The sequence below is a fragment of the Chiloscyllium plagiosum genome, chromosome 27 (genome assembly GCF_004010195.1).
Source record: "Chiloscyllium plagiosum isolate BGI_BamShark_2017 chromosome 27, ASM401019v2, whole genome shotgun sequence".
NCBI classification, from domain to species: domain Eukaryota; kingdom Metazoa; phylum Chordata; class Chondrichthyes; order Orectolobiformes; family Hemiscylliidae; genus Chiloscyllium; species Chiloscyllium plagiosum.
Genome location: NC_057736.1, coordinates 50,180,715 through 50,190,552, shown reverse-complemented (window position 1 = coordinate 50,190,552; position 9,838 = coordinate 50,180,715). Strand labels below are relative to the sequence as shown.

General features: G+C 42.3%; 1 protein-coding gene across 1 annotated transcript in view; it reads left to right on the top strand.

The window, feature by feature from the left end:
- LOC122563773 (oocyte zinc finger protein XlCOF6.1-like) overlaps nucleotides 1–9,191 on the top strand; it is a 27,685-nt gene extending 18,494 nt beyond the window's left edge. The window contains exon 2 of the mRNA XM_043717991.1: nucleotides 8,317–9,191. The gene's annotated coding sequence lies outside the window, so the exon portion shown is untranslated. The remainder of the gene's footprint in view (nucleotides 1–8,316) is intronic.
- Nucleotides 9,192–9,838: the final 647 nt, after the last annotated feature.

Here is a 9,838-nt window from a genome sequence, read left to right as displayed (position 1 = left end):
CCACTCACCTATTGTACTCTATGCTACTTTCTCCCCACCCCCACCCTCTTCTCAGTTATCTCTCCACGCTCCAGGCTCTCTGCCTGTATTCTGATAAAGGGCTTTTGCCCGAAACGCCAATTTTCCTGCTCGTCGGATGCTGCCTGAACTGTGCTCTTCCAGCACCACTAATCCAGAATTTGGTTTCCAGCATCTGCAGTCATTGTTTTTACTTAGTCTTAAACAGCCTACTGATATCCTTAAATTGTGATCCTTTGATTGTAGACTTACTGGTCATTAAAAGCAATCTTTTGCATTTACCTTGTTAGTCCTGTTAGAATTTTATTGGTTTCTGTGAGGTCCGTCTTCATTCTTTTAAACCCCAGTGAACTTTATCCTAACCAATCTATCCTATCCTCAAACGTCAGTCCTGTCATCCCAGGAACCAGTCTGGTAAACGTTTGTTGTTCAAACTCCATAGCCAGGACATCTTTTATCAGATACGGATTTCAAACCTGCACGCAATACTCCAGGTGTGGTCTCACCTTGTACAATTTCAGCAAGATATTCCTGCATTTCTCAACTGCTCTCGTATATGAAGCCCACCATGCCATTTGTCTTCTACACCTCCTGCTGCACCTGCATGCTTACATTCAGTGACTTATATAGGAGGACGCCATGTCTCATTTTTTCTTTTTCTTTCATAAATCCACGCTGACTGACTCTGTCCACTCTTGTCACCGTTTTCCAGTGTTAGGGAAACCCGTCTATAATGCCATGTTTTCTTTCCACCTTTTTAAATAGTGGGGTTACATGAGCTTCCCTCCAATCCATAGGAATTGTTCCTCATTCAAAGAATTTTGAAAGATGACCATCAATTTTCTCTGGGAGAAAGTGAAGACTGCAGATTCTGGAGATCAGAGTCAAAGAGTGTGGTGCGGGAAAAACACAGCTGAGCAGCAGGAGAATTGACGTTTCGGGCATCAGTCCTTCATCAGGAATGAGGCTTGTAGGCCAAAGGGGCTGAGAGATAAATGGGAGGGGGATGGGGCTGGGGTAAGGTAGCTGAGAAAGTGATAGGTAGATGAAGGTGGGGATGAAAATGACAGGTTGGAGAGGAGGGTGGAGCAGATAGGTGGGAAGGAAGATGGCTGGTAGGACTGTTCAAGAGGGTGGTGCAGAGTTGGAAGGTTGGGACTGGGATAAGGTGAGGAGAGGGGAAACTGGTGAAATAAGAACAGCAGGGATCCTTTGCAGGTCTGGGAGAGTATGGCCCTCTGCTGTGGCAGGGCTGACTGCAGGGAGTGAAGGTGATGGTGCATTGCTGTGAGTGTGGAGCGGAAGATCCGGAAGAAGAACCATTTCTGGAGGCTTTGGATTTGTTGTAGGTACTGGTTATCTTGGTCTGAATGGGAGAGTCCGTGTGGGATCAGTCGGTTCCGTAGGCAAGCGCTGAAGAAGGAGATGTGGCTGTGGTAGTGAGTCTGCTTCAGGACTGAGGAGATGAACTTGGGGGTGCAGTAAGAGAGAAACTCACTGAGATCCTTGTAGAGAAAGAAGGAGAACTACTTCAAGGTAAGTGAGAAAATCTATTGCCTTAAAACTTGCCTTTAAACATTTAGATTAAAATGCTGAATTATAGAACACATCTACTGCACTAGAAAATAGACAGGTAGGAAGGCTCAGCAAAAAAGGGGAGATCTCAACGAATGCAGAAGATAGGGACATCTGGGCTCACCAAGTGATAACAGGATGCTGTCAGGCAATTAAGAATATTTGCCTTAGCATCGGTGAATCTGTGTGAACAGGACACCAAGTGATAACATTCACAGCTGTTCCCTTGTGAAATTAATGACAGTGTTTGATTCTGACCCTGAAATGAAACTCGGTACTATCAAAAGTTTTGTAATTAATGGTCAGATACTGCCAATTATGATGGATCCTTATTACCCCTTGAAGGCGGGGCAGACACAGAGAAAGAAAAAAACTTTGCTGACTTAAGAGTTCAAAAGGACGCTATAGATGGAGACCATTTTAATGCTGAGGCTATTGGTGCCAGTAGAAAATTAACTCTTAGTGCGTGTCTGCTATGGATTGAATTTAATTGCATTTTGGGACTTTATGATGATATTGAATAGCCATTGCCAGTTATTAAATATAAACTCTGTGAAAGGTAATATTGGTGAAGCCTTAGCTTAGTTGCTGTTCTTGTAGACCACTCTACAGACCTTACAGACTGCCCCGCTGTCATCTCTAACTAATCAGATCTTATGTTTTATTTGAATTTGAATCACAAACTTGAAAAGAAAGCATGTTTAATTCGAGACTAATTAATAATTTTAAATACAACCTTTGCAGTAACATTTCGGCCTCGGGTACAGAATGATTCTGTACTTAAGATAAAAAGCAGGAATCTGCTCCCAAGTTAAAATTATTCTAAACGTAACATTGAAGGGATTCTGACACAATCTGTCGGGAAGCCATTTTATGGTCAAAAGTCTGCCCTCCTTGCTGTGAGAAACGAAGCTCACTCACTTCAATAATTTCAGTCCGAGACAAGATCTGAAGTAATCAGTGCGTTTATTATACGCTTGCAAGCATGATGCCTGAAATAGACACACAGAGTTTAGAAAGTACATATCTTATATAGGATTCACTACTCCAAACCCGGTGCCCATTACTATTGTTTATCTCTTGCCTTATCCGGCCTTGTGCATGACAAAGTCCAAGTTTTACTTGGCCATTTCACCACATCCTGCTGTGGCCCATTGTTATGTATATCCTCTTTCACTACTATCTATTTCCCTGACTTGTGACATTTCCTCCCTTTTCCCCAACCATATTGATCCTGATGACCTTTTAATTGGGGTTTGTTTTTGTGTTTTTGCAGAAGTGGGAAACAGATGCTTACAACTACTGCTTGTACAAGCATATCTGGCTAAACCTACACCCTCACAGCACCTTATCTATTTGTCTGTAACATCTATCATTGTTTGCAGGAACGTTTCATCCTTGTATGCACATTTTAGCTAATACAAAAAAATTATATATTCCTTCTGTGGGATATAGGTAAAGTAGTGTTACTTCTGTAATCATAATTACTTATGCAAGGTAAATGCACTCACACCAGTGTATAATTGTTTCAACCAAGAGCTGAGTCAACAAGAATGGAAACTATGTGGAGGAAATATATAATTGTTTTTGTATGAGCTAAAATGTGCATACACGAATTGACAACATTTTGAAATTATAGTTGTCATCGTCCCAGTAAACCATAGGACTGCTCTGTCATTAGACAGAGAAAGATGATTGATTGTGCTTTAACCTGAGAATCACCATAGAACATAGAACATAGAAGAATACAGCGCAGTACAGGCCCTTTGGCCCTCGATGTTGCGCCGATCCAAACCCACCTAACCTATACTAACCCACTATCCTCCATATACCTATCCAATGCCCGCTTAAATGCCCATAAAGAGGGAGAGTCCACCACTGCTACTGGCAGGGCATTCCATGAACTGACGACTCGCTGAGTGAAGAACCTACCCATAACTTCAGTCCTATATCTACCCCCCCCACCTTAATTTATAGCTATGCCCTCTTGTAATACCCGACTCCATACGCGGGAAAAGGTTCACACTGTCAACCCTATCTAACCCCCTAATCATCTTGTACACCTCAATCAAGTCACCCCTAAACCTTCTTTTCTCTAATGAAAACAGCCCCAAGTGTCTCAGTCTTTCCTCATACGATCTTCCTTCCATACCAGGCAACATCCTGGTAAACCTCCTCTGCACCCGTTCCAGTGCCTCCACATCCTTCCTATAGTATGGCAACCAAAACTGCACACAATATTCCAGATGCAGCCGCACCAGAGTCTTATACAACTGCATCATGACCTCAGGACTCCGGAACCCAATTCCTCTACCAATAAAAGCCAATAAAATGAAATTCTATGAGCTGAAAAAGAAACTCTTGATATTTACTGACATTTTTAATAATATAATACACAATTATTTAAATTAAAGCTGTCCAGAAAAGTAATCAATGCTAATCAAGCATAATTTCCCATTGAAGCCGAACAAATTCATTCACAGCCATTCGCAGTTCTTTTGGGAGCCAGTAGAGTCATAATGGGTCAAATAGCTTCTTTCTGTACTGTAAAATTTGATATTTCTATGTTTCTGATCACTATGTCACAAGAACCCTCCTTTCCAGGATAAAACAGGCTGGTTGATTGGCACCACATCCACCAGCATTCACCCCCTCCACTACAAAAGCTAAGTAGCAGCAGTGTGTACCATCTATAAATACATTGCAAAAATTCACCAAGACTCCTTAGTCGCCATCTTCTAAATCCGCAGCCGTTCCTGTCTAGAAGGACCAGTGCATGCGAGTACCATCATCTGCAAGTTTCCCTTCAAGACATTCACCATCCTGGCTTGGAAATATAATGTTGTTCCTTTAGTGTCACTGGTTAAAAATCCATCCTCCAGTCTTCTGGCACTACTCCTGTAGACAAAGAGGACATAAAAATCAAGGCCAATGGCTCTGCAATCTCCTCCCTTGCTTCCCAGAGAATCCTAGGATAAATGCCATCAGGTCCAGGGGACTTATCTATTTTCACCTTTTCCAGGATTTCCAACACCTCTTCTCTACATACCTCAAAGCCATCCATTCTACTATGTTTTAGGCAAGGGGCAAGGTTAAAAATGTTGGACCTTCATGGTGTCCTCAGCTGATATAGGGATTGAGCATGTGTTATTGGCATCTCTGCATCACAAGTCATCCATCCAGCCAACTGAGCTAACCCACCCCTGGCCATTAAGAAATATGCAGTCGAAGATGGCCTGTCCTCCATTTGGGTCCTTAGTGTATTGATCCAGAAAACCATCTCATACACACTCCAGGAATGACTCCTTTGTGATATTATTACTGATTTGATTTGCAATCTATGTGCAGATTGAAGTCACCCACAATAACCATAAGTACACAAGATATAGAAACAGAATTAGGGCATTCAGCCCATCAAGTCTGCTCCACCTTTTGATTGTGACTAAAATGTTTTTCAACCCCTTACCAATCAAGAACCTATCTATCTCTGTCATGAATCAACTTTAATGGCTTGGCCTTCACAGTCCTCTACAGCAATGAATTCCACAGAATCACTGCAGGCAGAAGAAATTCCTCCTTATCTCAGTTCTAAAGGGCCATCCCTTCACTCTGAGGCTGTGCTGTCAGGTTGTAGTCTCTCCTATCCAGGTCCACCTCCTCTGTATCCAGGTCTCTCTGTGTTCTGTAAGTTTCAATCACATAGAGTCAGACAGCACAGAAACAGACCCCTGGGTCCAACCGGTCCTTGCTAACAATGTTCCAAAACAAAGGTAGTCCCACCTGCTTGTACTTGGCCCACATCTCTCCAAATGTTTCTTATTCACATACTTAGCAAAATGTCTTTTAAATATTGTAACTGTATCTGCATCTCCCACTTCCTTTGGAAGTTTGTTCCACACATCACTCTCTGTGTAAAAACTCCGTTGCCCCCATGTCTTTTTAAAATCTCTCTCCTTTCACCTTAAATATAGCCCCTAGTCTTGAAATCCCCCATCCTAGGGCAAAAGACACCTGCCATTCACCTTAACTATATCTCTTAAGGGCAGGACTTGAACAATTTGTACCTAAGATGGTGCTATAATTGCCGACTTGTAAACTTTTCACCATTCATGTGAGTTCATGTGACAATAAATTAATTCATTTGATTAAAAGTATGCCCCTGATCTTGAAATTCCCACTCTAGGGAAAATATACCTGCAATTTCCCCTTATCAATTACTCTCAGGATTTTAGAAACCTTTGTACGGTCAACTCAACCTCCTTTGCTCCTGTGGAAGGAATCCCACCCTTATCCAGCCTCTCCTTGGAACTCAATTCCTCCATTCACAGCAACATCTTGGTAAATCTCTTCTGAAACATGTCCAACTTAATAATATCCTTCCTATAACAGGGCGACTTGAACTGGATACAGTATTCAAGAAGAGGCCTCACCAATATTTCCCGACCCTGTTTTCCTACAGTTATCCCTGACTAATGCACCTAACCTACACACATCCCTGAACACTATGGGCAATTTAGCATGGCCGGTTTACCTAACCGCACATCTTTGGATTATGGGAGGAAAGCAGAGCATATGGAGGAAACCCATGCAGGCGTGGGGAGAATGTGCAAGCTCCACACAATCAAGCGCTAGAGGCTGGAATGGAACTTGGGTCCCTGGGGCTGTGAGGCAGCCGTGCGAACCACTGAACCACCCTGCCACACATGGAGGCCAGAGTCTCTATGACCAGACTGGTTGACAGGTTCCTTCCCTGACGGACATTAATGAACCAGTTGGGTTTTTATGACAATTGGTAGCTTTGACAATCCCCTTTTCTGAGTGGTCTGCCCCACAAACTATCAGATTGTTTCAGCTCAATTTCACAAGCTATTCTGACACTGGGAAAATGTTATTATTAAATATTATTTAATTTTGACTAATAAAAGCATTTGGAAATGAATAATAAAGCAGAGTCATCATGGTTTTGTGAAGGGGAAATAACAGCTGCAAAGTTTATTAGAATATTTTTGAGGAGGTAACAAGCAAGATAGATAAGGGGGAAACCAGCAGAAGTACATTTGAATTTCCAGAAAGCATTCAGTATGGTATTGTGTATGAGACTACTTGCTACGATAAGAATCCATGAACCCACAATGTGCTTGCATTGAGATTTGGCTAATGAAGTCAAGGCAGTGAGTTGAGATAAAGAGGGCATTTTTATGGTGGCAATTTGTGGAATCCCATAGGGCTGCAAGTATTTGCAATATGTACAAATGACTTCAAAGACAGAAGTGAACATACTGTTGATAAGTCTGAAGATGACAAAATAGTTGGGGAGGCAAGTAGTGAGGATGACATCATGATACTACAAGGTTAAAAATCAGACAACACCAGGTTATAGTCCAACAGGTTTAATTGGAAGCACACTAGCTTTCAGAGCGACGCTCCTTCATCAGGTGGTAGTGGAGGGCTTAATCCTAACACACAGAATTCTACCACCTGATGAAGGACCGTCGCTCCGAAAGCTAGTGTGCTTCCAATTAAACCTGTTGGATTATAACCTGGTGTTGTGTGATTTTTAACTTTGTACACCCCAGTCCAACACTGGCATCTCCAAATCATGATACTACAAAGGATAGAGACAGCTCAAGTGTGTGGACAAAAACTCAACAGATGAAATACTACAAGGGAAAAATTGAGGTCTGTGCACTTTAGCAGGAAGACTAGGATTATTTAACTGGGGAAAAACACTGCAGAAAGCTGCAGCACAGAGAGAATTGTGGGTCCTTGTGTTTGAAAGGTAAAAAGCTAGCACTTGGATTCAGCGGGTAATCAGAAAATGGTTTTTGCCCTTTAAACATAGGGATGTATTGCTAAGACTACATGAGACTAGTCAGATTTCACCTGGAATGCTGTGAACAGTTTTATTGATATGATTTATTATCACAACAAACTAAGTACAGTGAAAAACTTTGCGAGCAGTACAAGCAGATCACAGCAAGCAAAGATGTACAGATCATAGGATCAGAGTAAGGCACTGCACAGAACATATACTAGGCAGGATGAACATTAACAAGATCAGCATTATTTGAAGTTCGAGAGTCCATTCATCAGTCTAATAATGGCAGGGAAGAAGCTGTTCCTAAACCTACTGGTATGTGTTCAAGCTTCTGTATCTTCTGTCTGATGGAAGAGGTTGTAGGGGAGCATTGCCAGGGTTGAATGGGTCTTTGATAATGTTGGCATCCTTTCTGCGGTGAGGGTACTTATGGAGATGCCAAATTTCCTGAGCCACCTGAGAAGGAAGAGGTTATGTTGTGCCTTCTTAACCATAAGATGTACTTATTTTTGGAAAGGTAGTCCATGGAATGTTCAGCAGATTGATCCCTGGCATGGGAACATTTTCTCAGGAGATGAAAGGAAACCATAGATTCAGAGAGATTGGTTTTCCATGTTTAAGGGTCTAGGAGCAGAGGACATAATCTCAGAGTCAGGAGTCACGTGTAAGACCGAGGAGGAATTCCTTCTCAATGGATGCTACATTTGTGGAATTTTTTTACTGCAGAAAGCTGTAGAGGTGGCTGTTCAGTGTATCCAAGGCTGAGATAAACAGATTTTTAATCAGAATTAAGGGTTAGGGGTTAAGGCAGGAAAGTGAAACTAAGGATTATCAGATCAGACTTGATGGATTGAATTGTCCCCTTCTTCTCCTATGTCTTATGGTCTTATCTTTTTGTTCTTCAGTGTTTTTCCACACTCCCCATTTTTGATGTTCAACTAATTTCACAGAGTATTACAAGATTTGCAATGAGGAGTCTTGGAACCAAACATCACTTCAGAATCTGACAGAATCGTCCAGCGTAATGTCACCTGAATATCAGTGGATTTTGAACATGAAAGGAAAAAGCACCATTCACAATGTGGAGAAATGTTACACGTGTTGTACGTTGGACAAGGCTCTCGCAGATCATTTGCCCTGTCAGAACATAAGTACAGTCCCACTGGGGAGAGGCCATTTAGCTGTTCCAGGTGTGGCAAAGAATTCACTCAATTATCCAGCATGCTGAAACCCCAGCAAGCTGATACAGAGGAGAGACTGTTTAAAGGCCCAGCTTGAGGGAAGTGCTATGAAAGATCTGGGGACCTGATGTTCCATCAATGTGTTCATAGTGGTGAGGAACCATTCGGGTGCTCTCACTGTGGGGCATTGTTCAGGTGGTTATCCCAACACACCGTGACACTGAGAAGAGACTGTTTACCTGGACTGAGTGTGGGATGAATTCAACTTGCTGAAACACCAGCGAGTTCATGAGCAATGACAGTGTCTGTTTTTCTGCTGTGAACATATCCCTGCTTCAGAGAGATTTTTAAATCTCTAACACATATTAGGGCTGTTTGAAGTGAATTGGATTTTGCTGTTAATCACATCCAGGGCACAACCATGTTCATTGGGATCTTTTTCTGTTGATCTGTATAAATTCCAGATGTTAATAAAGAGATAAAAAGTACAATTATATCAAGTTTGTTGTAAACACACAGCCTGCTGAAGCTTTCTAATATAGAGTCATAGAGAAGTACAGCACGGAAACAGACCCTTCAGTCCAACTCATCCATGCCAACCAGATATCCCAACCCAATCTAGTCCCATCTGCCAGCACCTGGCCCATATCCCTCCAAACCCTTCCTATTCAAATACCCATCCAGATGCCTTTTAAATGTTGCAATTGTACTAGCCTCCACCACTTCCTCTGGCAGCTCATTCCATACATGTACCACCCTCTGCGTGAAACAGTTGCTCCTTAGGTCTCTTTTATAAATTTCCCCTCTCACCCTAAACCTATGCCCTCTAGTTCTGGACTCCTCCACCCGAGGGAAAAGACTTTGACTATTTATCCTATCCATGCCCATGATTTTATAAACCTCTATAAGGTCACCCCTCAGCCTCCGACGCTCCAGGGAAAACAGCCCTGGCCTATCCAATCTCTCCCAATAGCTCAAATCTTCTAACCCGGTCAACATCCTTGTAAATCTTTTCTGAACCCTTTCAAGTTTCACAACATCTTTCTGATAGGAAGGAGACCAGAACTACATGCAATATTTCAACAGTGGCTTAACCAATGTCCTGTACAGCCGCAACGTGACTTCCCACCTCCTGTACTAAATACTCTGACCAATAAAGGAAAGCATAACAAACGCCTTCTTCACTATCCTATCTACCTGCGACTCCACTTTCAAGGAGCTATGAACCTGCACTCCAAGGTCTCTT